The 15,802-nt window shown below is 43.6% G+C and overlaps 1 protein-coding gene and 1 non-coding gene across 2 annotated transcripts in view; one reads left to right on the top strand and one right to left on the bottom strand.

Annotated features, from left to right (window-relative positions):
• The window catches only part of LOC146861993 (melanopsin-like), a 1,224,863-nt gene that overhangs the window by 629,322 nt on the left and 579,739 nt on the right, over window positions 1–15,802 (top strand). The gene's annotated exons all lie outside the window — the stretch shown is intronic.
• Window positions 4,203–4,309, bottom strand: LOC146861994 (U6 spliceosomal RNA). Its single transcript, XR_014978627.1, has one exon. It is a non-coding gene; the product is annotated as a U6 spliceosomal RNA (small nuclear RNA).

Below are 15,802 nucleotides of genomic sequence, written 5' to 3' on the forward strand. Positions count from 1 at the left end.
CCTTCAGGGAGGCCCCATCTTCTGCTTAACCACCAGCCAATCCCCATGTCCCTCTGCATTAAGCAGGAGAGACTATAAACCAGCCGAGGCGAATGGAAGGCGTAATCATTGGAACATTTTAAGAAAAAAAAAAAACATCAGCCACACCAAGCCAGAAAGGGGGTCCAGAACTCATAACTCTTTCCCGTCTGATCCGAGATTTCCAACTTAGCAATATGCTTCATTGATTGCAGCCAGCCACCTTCCATTGGGGAAGCAGAAGAAACCCAAAGTTTACATATCTCTCTACGTGCCAAGAGTATAGCATAAAATATCAACTTTGCACCATCCTTAGTAATACCATCTTGGATGTCTAATCCTCCAAATATTATCAACTCTACGCTTACCTTGATCTGCACTTTTAAGATATTGTGTAGAGAGTTACTCATGGTCTCCCAAAAGGATTGAATCTTCGGACAATGTACGAACATATGAATATCATCTTCATTTAGACTGCCGCACTTAGGGCACGTCACGGCTCCTCTTGACCCAAATTTCGATTTCATGGGGATCAGTAGGCCCTATGCATGGAAAAATGGTGGTTCCTCCTGAGATATGCAGGTTTCACTATTTTATAAAGCATAGACATAGATACTTGCCATTGATTTTCCAGCGCCGACTCAGGCAAGCATCCTCCCTACAGATCTTCAGGTAGCGTAAATACACCATCTTCCGTCTCCAACAGCAGCCAGTACCAAAGTGCAATTTCTTTTTTTTAAATACCACCAGAGAGAAGCTTATCCTCCAGTTCATTTGAGCAACCAATATCCTCCCCCAAGGCTGTGTGCCATCTTTGAATCTGAAGAAACTTGAACATCTAACACCAAACTCCTGCTCCCATCTGTTCCACGGAACTAGATGCCCGTCTGGAAACAACTGCATCCACCTTAAAATGCCTGCCTCTTTGAGTGTTCGAACTAAGAGATCCTTAGTCCTCATTGGAGAGCCTGGTGCATCCCAGATCGGGGCTGACCCAGAGAAATAAGAGATTTTTAAAGCTCTCCTAATTCTGTACCAAGTTTCAGCCATGGATTTTAACACCTTTAATCGGACTGTCTTAAAATACCTCGGATCAGCAAATTTGGACATAAACCCCGGTTCTGCTCCCTCTTCTTCTCTCAGCATTTGCTTATACAGCCTCCCTATCTCTGTATTTGTTGGGGAATTAAATAGCATCCTTCCATTCTTCAAAAGGAAAGCCCAAGAGTAGAGTAACAAGTCCGGTAATGCTAAACCTCCCTTTATCAGTCTTCGTCTCAGTTTTTTCCTTGACAGCCGGGGACCTTTAGACGCCCAAATAAAAGAGCTAATCTCGCCTTGCAATTTTATAAACCATTCTTTCTGGAAAGTAAGGGAAATTGTTTCCAACAAAAAAAGTTATTTTCGGCAGAACAATCATTTTAACTAAATTTACTCGCCGATATATGGAGAGAGGGAGATGCATCCACCCCTTTCAATTCGCCATAATCTCTTTAACTTTTTCAAAAGTTACCTTAGGCAGGTCTACAAGATTTTGAGTGACCCTGACCTCCAGATATCTTATTTCTTTTTTATATTCCATCCCCTCTGTCACCATATTCCAAGTCATTATTTCTGTTTTCTGTTGATTGATACCATATCCTGAAATATTTCCAAAATCATTTGTTATTTCCAGCAGATACCCAATCGATTGTTGTAAATTAGTTGTGAGAATTAAAATATCATCGGCATAAAGCCCTATCTTTTTATTCCAGCCATGAAATTTTAAGGGCAGTATACCCTGACAGCTCCTAATTTTTCTAGCCAGGGGTTCAATATAGAGATCAAACAGGAGTGGAGTCACAGGACACCCCTGCCTAGTTCCCCTCTCAATCTGCACCGTTTGTGACAACACTCCATTAACTAACACCTTAGCATTCGGAGCCTTATAAATAGCATTTAGTATTTTACAAACATTTGCACCTAGATTTAGATGTTTCGCCAGTGTCTGCAAATAAAGCCAATTTACTCGGTCGAAAACTTTAGCAGTGTCTAAAGCTATTATCGCCAGGGGAAGATCATATGCCATGGCCATATCTATAGATCCGATCAAAGAGTGTGTTAGCTCCTTCAGGGTTCTACCTTTAATAAATCCCTTCAGATCTTCATGTATCAATTTAGGCATTACCCCATTTAACCTTTCTACTATCACTTTTGCAAAGAGTTTATAATCAGCATTTAAAAGGGAAATCGGGCGATAAGATTCTACATTTTTTGATGACTTGCCAGGCTTTAAAATAAGCGTTATATTTGCCTCTTTCCAAGAGTCCTGTAACTCGCAATTAAAACAGAAAGCTGCAATGAAAAGCTGCCTCAACATAGGCAATAACTCACTGGCTAGTACTTTGTATAACTCTACTGGGAGGCCATCCGGGCCAGGAGCCTTTCGCTTTTTCCCTCCCCTTATAGCCTTTTCCAGTTCCCCTACGGAAATTTCCTTATTTAAAGTACCAATATCCTCATCTGATAATGGTGCCATGTCATCTAACCAGGTTAGTACTTCACTCTCCATAACAACCAGATTTTCCTTATATAACTTTCCAAAATAATCCTGAAAAACTCGAGCTATTCCCCTATCTTCAGTAATGATTGCCTCTGAGTCTACCCCCTTAATTTCTTTAATCAAATTTCTCACCTGGTCACTTTTTGCCTTCCAGGCTAATAGTTTGCTACAGCCCTCACCATATTCAAAATGCGCCAGCTGACTAGCATCCCACTTCTCCTTAACCCTTACCATTAATACTTCCGCCAGCCGCACTTTTACGTTTAATATTTCCTCTCTCTCCTTTTCACCTGTATCCTGATGTCCAGATCTTACTATGGCTTCTTCCAATTTCCGAATTTGTTCTTCTAAATCTGACACTTTTTAATAATATATTCTTCTTTTCTCTGCAGCTAAAGTACCAATCCTTCCCCTCAAAAATGCCTTATACGCATCCCAAACAATACCAATTTTGGCCGAACCCAGATTTTTCTAAAAAAATCCCTTCGTTTCATCCCTTAAGATCCTTATCGTCTCAGGTTCACACAGTATCGTACGATCCAACCTCCATCCTGAAGTAGTCTTTTCCTGCCCTACCCTCAAACATAGCAGAATGGTTGAATGATCTGAATGATGTACCCGAACATGTTCCACTTTTGCCACATCATCCTTTATCGCACTATCCACTAAAAAATAATCTATTTGGGACTTATGTTTATATTTTTTATTATAACACATAAATCCCTTTTTTAAACCTGCCTTACATCTCCATATATCGCATACACCCCAGTGATGCATCATTAAACGTACCGTATCCGACATCTTAGAATTGACAGCAGCTCTACTATTCATAGTTCTATCTAGATTACGGTCTAAAACGGTATTGAAATCCCCTGCAATAATAATCTGACCAGTACAACCCAACAACTAATTCTCTAATTCCTCCAAATAACTAGTATGGTCCTGATTAGGGCCATAATAACCTACCAGTCTAAAGTTCTGCCCATGTATCTTAACTCTAACAATTATCCATCTACCTGAAACACTAGAAACATTCCCTTCTATCAATATATTTGCAGAATACTTTACTAATACCGCCACACCCTTAGTAACTGCTATGTGCCTCGTAAACATCGCATATGCAACCCCCCTCTTTTTTTTTTTATTATATTTTTATTTGCAGTTTGAACACATCAGCACAGAAAAATATCAAGCCAGCATAGAATACAATACATACTATTAATGAGCGGCTTATAAAAAGACTTATAAAAGCAGGTTTAAAATCTTATGACCCTAACTCGGCTAACTACTAGCTGTCTCCCTCCAAGTTAATATCGGGGCCCATAATCTATTTCCAAAATCCCGCTTTCTTTTACTTTTCAACTCATATAGGCACCTCTCACTGTTGTGAATGCTCAATAGTCGAGAGAGCCACATTTGAAAGGAAGGGGGCGATATATCTTTCCAGCCCGAGGCAATTAAAATTCGCAGCACCGCCACAGACATAAAAACCAGCGCTTCCTCAGCCTGTGCCAATTTCTGCTTATGATCACAACCCAGTAACATCAGGGTCGGGGATAGATTGATCTTATGACCTAGCAGCCCCTCACAAAACTTTCCAACTTCCCTCTGTAATGAGGACAATGAGCTGCAATTAAAGAACAAAAATATGGAACGCTTCACGAATGTGCGTGTCATCCTTGCGCAGGGGCCATGCTAATGTTCTCTGTATTGTTCCAATTTTAGTATATGTGCCGCCGAAGGGAGCACGATGCAACCCACCTCTGTGTCTTGAAAAAATCCCTACTCTCCTTTTCCGTCAGGTGTGTCTCTTGTAAAACGATAATTTGAGCCATGCAATCCTTCAGATATTGCATTATTCTATCCCTCCTGCCCTTTATCCTCGATCCGTTCCCATTCCACAACAAACATTTTAACTCTCTACTGGGATTCCCTGTCATCCTCTAAACTCCAGCACTCATCACCCTCACCCTGTGTTATAAAACTGTGAAAAGAAAACATTTGAGGTATTTTTTAAATGTTTTTTTCCCATAGCCCCTCCCCGACCACCCCACTCCCCACCCCCCCACCCCTGAAAAACCCATACCAAACTCCCATGGCAAAAGCCATATGAGCACCTCCCTTGGCATGTGGTTTTAATCAACGAGAAACAAAATTGGAAAAAAAAGATCTATACATCCTGTGCGCCCAACTGTTCATTTGCATGCACCTTTCCTGCCTCTACCTGCTCTATAAATGTATCCACTTACTCCACAAAACGAAAAGAGTGCATCTTGTTATTCAACATGACTGTAAGAAGGGCTAGGAACTTTAATTGAACCGATGCACCTAAGTTCCTTAGCGACTCTATTCTCTTGCCTAATTTCCATTGTCTGTTCGATGTTGCCACTGACAGGTCAGACCTTACTTCCACTTTCACGCCATCTATCTCAAAAACATTTTTCTTCAGAGCCTTGGCCAAGAATTTTTCTTTCAGGGCATAGGTGAAGAAGTTCATTAAAATTCTCTTGGGTTTGGTTCAATTCATATTTATCCTAAATGTGTCTCTATGTATCCTCTGAATATCCCTGGCTATTTCCTTCTCGGTCTCATCCAGCTGAAGCTCATTTTTTAATAGGTGAATCACAAATCCTTTAATATCTCCTCCCTCTTTACCCTCAGGGAGTTTTAAGATTTTCAAGTTATTTCTCCTTTGATAGTTCTCTAATTTTTCCACCCTTTCTTCTTGCTCTCTCTCTCTAGCCCTTAACCCCTCAATCTCTTTCCTATTCTCCTGTACTTCATCTCTAAGATCTCTAACCTCTGCCTCCAGAGCAAGTGTTCTCCCATTCAATTCATCAATCTTTTCTCAACTACTTCACAGGCGGATCGTATATCCTTCTGATTTAACTCCGATATCTCAAACTTATTTCGCATTTCTCGAGTCAAAGTGGTAAGGGCCATAAGCAGCTGACCTATAGAGGGGGGTCTCATTCTCCATATTCACCCTTATGTCTGTCTGTACCTCAGCTTGTGGCTCAGTCTGCCTCTGCTCTGTATTCGAAGAATTTTCTCCCTCCTATTGATCTACTACCCCTCCATTATTCACTTGGTTCTCTTGCTTATCTACAGGTATCTCCTGCTTATCTACAGGTATCTCCTACGTGGTTACTCCAACCTCCCCCATGTGTTAGGGTTCAGGCATTCTGTAGTGTAGGACGGATCCAAACTCAAGCATAAAATTAATGCAGATTCGAATCTCTGTCAATCCACTGATTCCAGTAAATTATAGACGGCCCCTAAACCATGTAAAAGGATGCTACACTCGTAAGCCGTTGCTTGGCTTACTGATCCTGTCATGTGACCACACTCCCTTTGGTTTCCGTATTGTTCCTGTTCCCCGCGGGGTGTAGTTCGCCAACCTCCGTATCCAGTACCTTTCGAATTGCCAATTAGGACTACAGCTGTCCTGCACATTGAAGGCACGGCAGCCCGCCGCTCTACTTACTCGTGAGTCCCAGTATCCTTAGAGTGTATATGCGCGTCTGCTCTGCTCGTGTTCCCACTAGAGCCGGCCAGCACGCTATACATATTATTCTCCTCGCATTCCTATTACTTTTCAACCCCAATTCGCAAGTGTGTCTGCTCCGCTCTCTCTCCTTCAAGCCAGCCAGCATGCTGTATTGTTGGGTCCTTTACTTGACACTTGCACCATTCTAACGAGATGCGTGGCTGCTCCGCTCTTAAGCAATTTAGAGCCGGCCAGCACGCTGCGCTGTTCGTTCTGTCACCGGCCTCTCTTTGCTCGCTCTTGGGAACGTGACTGCTCCACTCGCTTCTTTCCCTGTGAGCCGGACAGCACGTTGCTAGCAAATTATTTCCTAGCTTTCCAGTAGACCTCAGCCCTTAGGCGTATTTGTGGCAGATCCCTTCTCCCTCAGTTTCTGAACCAATCTGCAACTTGTGCTTATGGTTTTAATTAGGATTATTGTCCCTTTCCCTTTGACTACAACCTTCCTCCGTAGTCCCAGATTGAATGGTGTGTGTGAGTAGAAGGGGCTTCTAATCCCATGTCCCTGTAAGAGTCCCTTTTTTATAAAACCTCTGAAGCATATGTACCCAGTCCTTTGTCAGACAATCTGACGTTTTGCCGCTACCAGTTGAATGTTCAAGGCGGTCTGGAATCATCCCTTTTGGTAAGTGGACTGACAACAGAGTATTTGAGATGCATTAATCTGTTTGTATCTTTAGTCAGCTGCATATTGTGGTTATACCTGTCTGTATTATATTTCAGCTTTTGAGTATCCTGTTTTCACACACCAACATTTCCTGTGTCTACCTATGGGGAAGAGTGGTGGTCACCAACTTTTAGCGAACAGTAACCTGTGAGTAAGGCATTCGATATTCCTCCAGGTTCTATTTTCTGGAAGTTTTGGGACTTGTCTCTTCGCTCCCGTGGAACTACGCTTGGTGTAGGCTGGGATTCAGCCATCAGACCCAACACCATGTCCGCAGATAATACTTGAAAGGGATTAGGACTTAGATGTGCTGACCAATCCACCAAATTTACCACTCCTCCAGCTGGCACACTCTCCCCTTGGGTCCTCCTTTGGGGCTCTACTTCCCCTGTTGCAACACTATCCCTTAATATTAGAGTTTTTGGTACCACCTTAAAATATGTTTTAAGAGAGGGGGTTACCTTCACCTTCCCCCCGCAGGCACCCCTTTTGCCAACTTGTTATGCCCTACATAATCTTTATTGGGCAAACCACTCTTCACTTTTAACACCTTTTTTTTTAGCCCTCGTGTTTTTTCACCTGTAGATGGAGAGTCCCAAAATTCAGAGCATTTCACTGCTCCCCCTACTCCCTCTCTCACCTCGTTCCTAAGTGTATATCTTGAACTCCCACTGGGTCTTCCCCTAGTACTTTTGGAAACACTAGCGGTTTGTTTTCCAGCCTTTTCTCCCTTTATTCCCCCTCCACTGTGGGTCTTTTCCCTGCCCTTTCCAATAGAAAAACAGACCAAGGAGACTTCCCCGTTACTTCCAAACCCCCACTGGTCTTCCAGGGTCCTGACAGCTTCTTGTCCAAAACCTCACTCACCCTACCCGCTCCGTGTTCACTCCCTCATCCATTTCCTCTGAATGGTAACCTAGCTGCCGCTCGGCGCTCTCGACGTAGCTCCAGTGCCGCTCTACCCCACGGCCGCTCTGCTACCACACCCCCTTCCAGCTTCGGATCTCCGAGAGCGGCTTCAGGACTCCCTGCCGCTGCATTGTACTGCTCCGTTTTAAAGGTGAATTTGTTTGTTTAAACAATTCTTGGCTCGCTCTATTTTCCCATTTTTCTTCCGCAAACAATTTCTCCGCTTGTCTCTCTCCATCACTACATTCTACTCTGATTTACACACTACACGCCTCCGGCGCACTCGTGACCCGCCGCTAGCCGGCTGCCATGTTTTCCAAATCCAGGACCCTAATATCTTAACGATAGAATCTCCTTTCACATACACAAGAGAAACCTCCGCACCACCGACCTTGCCCTCACTGAACCCCCGTGCATCCGCAGAGCAAGAACAGGTGGAAGAACCTTCTCCTACATTGCAGCTATGAACTGGAACAAGCTCCCGATCAATCTCAGACGCGCCTCCACCCTGCACATCTTCAGGAAGACCCTCAAGACCTGGCTCTTGGACTGACCAGAGCTGCTCCCCCCCAGTCCATTTAAGACCCTCACAGGAAAGGAGCGTGCTTCAAAATTCTCTGATTGATTAATTGACATTGTTCACAGACTCATGATTATGTAATAGCACATTACAGCTTTTTCTATACTGGGTTTGGGATTTTATCTCAGCTCCTAGAAGATGTAGGCGATTGTCACCACATTGTAAGACTGCAACAGTGCTTGATGGCCTAAAACCTGGATCCTTACAATGCCTGACAGCAACATCTCCCATCAGATCATCCTCCACCATGGACCTCTGTACCACAGTCAAAAATATAACCCAAAGTAGCCCTCCAGATAAAAGCATTTGCACCTGGTTACTCAATTCTGGGGCACAAGATGCAGCTGATGGTCGCTGGCCGACAAAGAAGCATCCAACCAACACAGCTAATTATCAGGTTGCGAGGACAGGGCTCCAAATTGCAAGTGAAGGAGGGCTTAACCAAAACCACCACCTTTGAGAAAATACACGAGGAAGATGAGAGCGTTAGGGCAGCAACTTAAACAGGTTATGCACCTCCTGGACACAGAAGTGGAGTATTCATTGCTGCATTGCCACTAAGGGGGTGTGAAGGTAAGAGTCTATGATGTTGAAGGCCACCATAAAGAGCCCCAGTGACAACAGGGCAGTGATGCACGGCAATGTCTGCATCTTGAGGAGGATGGCCTGAACCCAGTAATTGACCGGCTTTAGGTAGAGTACAACATGGAAGCCTACTGCACATTAGGAATTAGAAAGATGATGGTGTAGAATCCTGACCTACCTTCTTGCAAGGGAACTGGGAGTACATCACATATGAACACCTGGTCCTGAATGGCCAGAGACAGATGCTCCCATTTCATATGACAACGAGGAAAGTCTGGGAATACCTGGGGTATTGCTGCAAACCTGAGCCTATAGTCCTTGATGACCCCTCAGAGCATTCAGGCATTAGCTGTGTGTGCCATCCAACCTGTGGCAAAGGGATGAATGTGGCCTCCAATTGCCCACTTTTGGAAAAGAATGGTGTAAACAGGACTGTTGTCTCCCAGAAGAACCTCTTGGAGGAGGACTTCATCACAATCTCCTTCCTCTATCTGTGAAGAGGGGGTGGGAGAGGTCTGCTGGAGGGCGACAAAAGGATGTGTTGGCAGCAGAAGGACCATGTTGTTTTTCCAAGTAAGAAGGTTAACACCCCTTTAATAGCTGTTGCATCATTTCATTTAGTTCATCCCCAAATACTTGGTAAACTCAAAGATCTCATAGAAAACAGCAAATTCCTGGGACATTACCCTACTGCAGTCTCTAAAGAGCAGATTCTGCTTGTGCTAACACATGGGTGGGTAGCCAAATGGAAAAGGTACCACAATGACATCAGAAAGGAGATCAAACTGCAGTTCCCCCCCTTCCAGACGAAGCTTCCTCCTCCACAACCCTAAAAAGCTATTAAAATTCTAAGATCCCTGAGGATGGTTTTCTCCACCATTGATGTTTATCTCACCTGACTCCTCATCAGAGAATCAACAGGAACAGAAACAGGCAGCGTCTTTACCATATTCACCAAAGGGTAGAGTTGATCCATAAACCAGGGATTGTTAATGTAGTCAGGATACTCCACTCACATCGAATCACACCTCAGCTATGCTGATGAAAAGGCAATATGCAGATTATTGTTTTTGAAGTTTCTTTTCCTATTAACCATGAAAACATCACAAAGTGCAAGCAATACAATTCAAATGTCATGATAGACGGGCATACACACTATATACAGTTCTACATCATCACATACATTGTACATACAGTGAACATTAGCGTTTCAGGGTGTTGATTCTCCCAGGGACAGGTGTGCCGACAGCATAGGTGGTTCATATATGTTACCCCTTTATGCATTCCATTTCCCCCATATTTGCATTTATTTTCTAGGGCAGCCTCGTGATACATATACTGTTTTTTCTCAATACATGCACCAGTCCATGTCACCTTCCCACTCTCATAGTGTTGGAGTTGGGGGCACCCCCCATTTCTGTGCAACATTCCTCTTGGCGACCATCAATCCCAGGGTCACCCAAGCTTTCTCTTTGCTACCTGCCAATATGCAGACTAGACTGCAATCTTTCAAAGCACGGTGCCAGTCAAATGCCATGTTTGTCAGGCAGTGGAAAATCCATATTTTTCATCCCATCAGAAGGGAGCAAGAGGCAAGGTCTTGTTTAGAGGAGCCACAGGTCCTTCTCAAGAGTAAGCCGGCACCGCAAAGACCAAGTGACCAAAGAGAAATCATGCACATAAGCAATCACAGATCACAGGCAGCATTGCATATGCACCACTGTTAGACACTATCTATCCTGCTCGAGGGTCATGCATAGGACCACATTAGATCAGTAACAACACTCCCAACAGACAGTGTAAAGGGGTCGCCATTACATGGAGGAATACAAAGAGGGAGACTGCTTTTGGAAGAGGTCAGCCGACCGACACAACCACTGGTTCATTTGTTGTGGGCAAGAGAGGAATCCATTCAGCACCACCTCATAAATAGCTCTTACTGAGCATATTTTTGCTCGTCTGTGCCCTGCCCCAAAGCGAGGCATGGCTACAATGGAGGAGGCCTGCTAATGGCAGATGCCACTTAATCTCAAAACTCTTTTTTCAGGAGAAAAACAGGAGGAGGCTGGCAATGCCTGCTCATTTATGGTACCCAGTATGATGATAGGTATGAAATCTTCCTTATGCTTCTAGAATTTTCTCTCCGATGATGGGATTCATTTTATAAGAAATGTATTGGAATAGTCAGTAATTCTAAGTCAATTAATTCCTTTCATCTAGACTACTAAACGTTAGAACAGCAGAATTTATATACAGATACTAAATGGTGGCACAGCACAGCCCATTGTTAATTAATCAATAACCTAAAACCAAATGTAAAATATGAACAATTGTAATTACCAATGGAAGGATTAGATGGCTCTTGGAGAAATTTTAATACTGAAAAATGGCTTATGTGTGCCCTGTGGATAAAATAGAGAAACAATTTCACGCCTATTTAAGGTTGTTTTGCGAAAAGCCAGGTGGTAAATGACAACGCTAAGCCTCTAGTTGTAGAATATAGAGTAGAGACAGGTGTAGAGGCAGTCTATCTATGTTGTTAAGTGTATACTAGGTACATTTGATATATTAGAACTATCTGTTAATTAACATTGATTTAAAGATTGTGCTCGGAAGGATTCACTGCGGTAATGCGATTTACATATTTTAATTATCTCTATAGTGGACCATTGCTCTAGTTACTTTTAACCGGAAAGGAGAATGATGATTCTGTGATTAAAAAAGGCCTTTTATTTCTATAAGGTTAGCACCATCAACAGCTAATATTTTAAATGTGTGATTTTGTAAATTGTAATGGTTTTATTAATCCGTACAATACATTTTTATAATTGCAATTAGAAGATCGTCAAAATGTTCCAGGGTTTTGCCGATATAATGCTTGCAGACATTTTCGTCAGAAGCTTATTTCAAGGTTTAATATATTTGCTTTGATTCGTTTGAGGTCTCACTCGCGATTTAAGAGAGAATGTCTTTGTTATTTTCATGTCTCTGTGGTAACACTTTATGTGAAGGTTAGCTAATTTAGGACAGAGATCTGAAACACTGTTGTTCTAGACTGAGACTTTCTTTTTCAACCAATTTGACACGTAAAAACTGCTGAAATTTACCAGAGGAAAAAAAGAACTTGGTAAATAAAGGGGCATGCAGATTTTGGTGCTGTGTGTCACATTTTGTTGGCAGTAATCATATGGGAAGTAATCATAAGTGCTAATTGTTAGACCAACATCATTGGCGTGGGTTCCCCCTGTATTTCTGCCTTTGCCTCCTGTGTTTCTGCTGTGTGTTGGGCTTGGTTTTGCTGTTCTAGATGCTTTGAGCATTCTGCCACTGCTGCTCAATGCCAAAGTGCAAGTGCTCTCTCTGTAAATTGTTGTTATGTATTGGTGATTCCATGATTGGCATATTTGGTTTACTATTAAGTCCCTAGTACGGTGCACTGTGTGTGCCCAGGGCCTGTAAACCAAATGCTGCTACTGGGCTTGTATCACTGATTGTGTCACCCACACAAGCAGCCTTTCAAAGGTAGCTCAGAGCTACCACTGCAGTGTCTGTGTGCAGTCCAGTACTGCCATGTCGACTTGGCAAGTGTACCCACTTGCCAGGCCCTAACCTTCCCTTTTCTTACATGTGAGTCATTTCCTGATAGTGAAATACTGCAAATGTTGTTCTTCACTCTTGCAAGGCTATTTGTACAATAGGATAGAAAGGGGAGTTAACTTATAACATCTTATAAGTATAACTGCCCATGGGAACAAGATAGGAAAATGGAGTTTAGTATGCCTGAACTCCGAATGTAGAAATACATCTTTTACTAAAGATTATTTTTATATTGTGTGTTTGAAAATACCACTTTTAGAAAGTAGGTATTTTCTTGCCTAGTCATCCTGTGTGCCTCTGCTAGGTTTATGTATTGACTGTCTGGTTTTGGAGTGGAAGGGACTGAGGATGTGCATTCTGTTCAGACAGACACTTGGGGGGATGAGCCGTGTCCTGCCTTTCCAGGGTGAGTCAGGGCTGGGCTGAATAGACCTGGGCTGCATTTAGAGTAGGGGGAGGAGATTTCTTTCACACCTGAATGGGCCTGGTCTGCCTTGGACAATGCTGTCCCCACCTCCTGCCAGGCAGATACACCAGAGAGGACAGACCCGGTTTTGGCTGAGCACAGACACTCTCTGCCTCCAGAGAACAAAGGATTTGGTACTATAAAAAATGGGGCCCAGACCCCTGAACTTTAGATCACTTTTGGACTTCAAGAGGAACCTCTGCCATGGGGAAGAGCTGGAAGAAACTGGAGGAGGAGTACTGCCCCTTTGCTTTGTGCTGTCTGGGGTTGGCCTGCAGTAGCTGTTTCTGCCAAGGAGAGGAACTGTGTATCTATCCTGCTTGAGAAAGTATCTCCAAGGGCTTTGAAGTGCAGCTTGCCCCTGTTAAAGAGGTCTCAGGAACAGCAAAGACCTCACCATCCTTCTGCGCACCATTTCTGGAACCACTGGTTTCAGTCGCTGCAGAAGAAAAGGGCAATTGACTCTGTCACCGAGTCCGTCGCAGGATTGTGTGTTCTGAAGGCCCCGCTGAAGGCATCACCGCACTTTGCACTTTGTCCGTGGTCTCACCGATGCCATCTTGACGATCGCCACAGAGCAGTTGCTCGCTCTGCATCCTGTGGGCACCGCATTCTGCGCCGCCTCACTTCACCCTGCCTGGATGTCACAGCCACCATCATAGCTCGACCGGAACATTGACCGTCTCCATCGCCTGCACCGCACCCTGCCAGCACTGCATCGAGCACCGCCTCACCCTGCACCGTAAGCCTTGACCTCACCAACCCCGTGTGGACGATCATCACTGAGCCGCTGCCTGCACAACATAGTGAGGGCACGGCACCCTGCACTGCTTCCATATTTGCAAGCATCATGTTGGAAACAAAGAGAAATGTCGTTTTCAGCATCGCAGAAGCCCCGGACGGAGCTACCGACTAGAAGGAACTGTGTTCTTCAGCTATTTCTGCAATTTAAAGGTTATCTTGCAAAGTTACTATTTTTACAATATTGTATGTCGGATTCTTTTGGTCGTTTTTGGTCTTGTTTGTTTTAGATAAAGATTTACTTATTTTTCTAAAGTGGTGTGGTGTCCATTTGTAGTGTTTTCACTAGGTTACTGTATGCATTCACAAATGCTTTACACAGTGCCTCTGAGATAAGCCTGCCTGCTTGTGCCAAGCTACCAAGGGGGTGAGCAGTGGTTATTTTAGAAGTGTATCCCCTTTACCTTGACAACGAAAAAGGGTCCCTACTTGAACAAAGGTGCAAACCATTGCCAACTAGAGACCCACATTTCTAACACTTATCAAAGGTGCAATGTATCTCATTCAATAAATTCTGATCCATGTGGAATTTAAATATATTGGGTATAATAAAAATTCTGTCTTTATCCGTGGCAGACTGTATTTAGATCCTTATTGTTGTTTGTCTGCCTCGAAAGATCTTAAAGTATATCCCCACTGAGTTTAGAAAGACTATCACCCATGAACTCATCAGCAGCAAAATTGACTACAGCAATGCACTCTACACCCTCATCAACCAGAAACTCCTCAAGAAACTACAGTACATTCAGAACGCCTCTGCTAAACTCATCCTCAACACCTCTACCGCAACCACATCACCAGTCACCTGAGAGACCGCAACTGGCTCCCAATCAACAAACGAATCACCTTCAAGCTCCTCACAAAAGCCTACAAAGTCTTACACAATGTGGGAACCTGGGTATCTCAACCACCTCCTCACATTCCATGCACCCACCAGCATCCTCTGTTCTGCCCAACTGGCCCTGGCTACCATCCTACATATCTGCAAACCACAGCTGGAGGAAGATCCTTCTTCTACCTAACAGCAAAGAACTGGAACACCCTGCGTCTCTGCCTCAATTCAGTACGGACCTCCAGACCTGGCTCTTCAAATTAACCACAGTGCCTTCGACGGACCAGCAGGCCCCCCCCCCACCTAGCGCCTTGAGACCCTTATGGGTGAGTAGTCACACTTTACAAGACACCTGATTAATTGATTGATTGTTGGCTGTGTTTTTCATTGGTCGCGGCTTATCCAGTTGATTCAGCAGATGAAATTGATGAGCCTACAATGAGATATCAAGACAGGTGTCTGTATTTGCTGCCAAGAGGATGAAGGCACGGACTGTTGTAACTGGGAATTATAACAATGAGAAGGATGTCGCCAGATGGGTGAATGATTGAGTGACTGAGGAAGGAAGATTAAACTACAGGTGGATTCGACAATGCAAGAAGGCCGTGAAGATAGGACCAGTGGACACTCTTTTTCACCTTGACATTTTTGTGGCATAGATACTAAGAGTTGAGAGCCAGGCCAACCTAAAGGAGACACGTACTTCTATACGCAAGTACCCCGAGACAGAAGGAATCCACAACAACTATGCTCCAAGACTATTTTATTACAAATTCAAGTAATTCCTTTTCTTACATAACAGAACCCTTACCCATATACTGTGGCATTCCTCATTATTTGGACATTATCTTATCTTACTGTCTCTTCCACTCGGAAATTACACGATGGGCTCGGACATTCAGGGATATAGCAGTTACAATTGTATAAAGAGACATCCCAAAGTATATTTTTATATTCAGGGTGCTTTTGACAAGATAAAAAAGATCAAATATGCTGCAGCATTTTAATTACCCCTGTATCCATGCATCAGCATTTTCAGTCGAAATTGAAAGGCCGCTTGGGTCACTGGCTTTCTTCAGGATGAAAGAATCCCCCAAAAAAGAATCTCTACCATATGCTTGTCTACCCTTAATTGGGTCAAATAGACAAGAGTATAGGAAAGCATATGCATCTAAATCGCAGTCAGACATTCTTCAGGGGAACAGGTCTACCAGTTGCCTAAACACCTTCGATCTATTGTAGTCTCTGATACTAA

Source organism: Triturus cristatus, chromosome 2_2 (genome assembly GCF_964204655.1).
Source record: "Triturus cristatus chromosome 2_2, aTriCri1.1, whole genome shotgun sequence".
Lineage (NCBI taxonomy): Eukaryota > Metazoa > Chordata > Amphibia > Caudata > Salamandridae > Triturus > Triturus cristatus.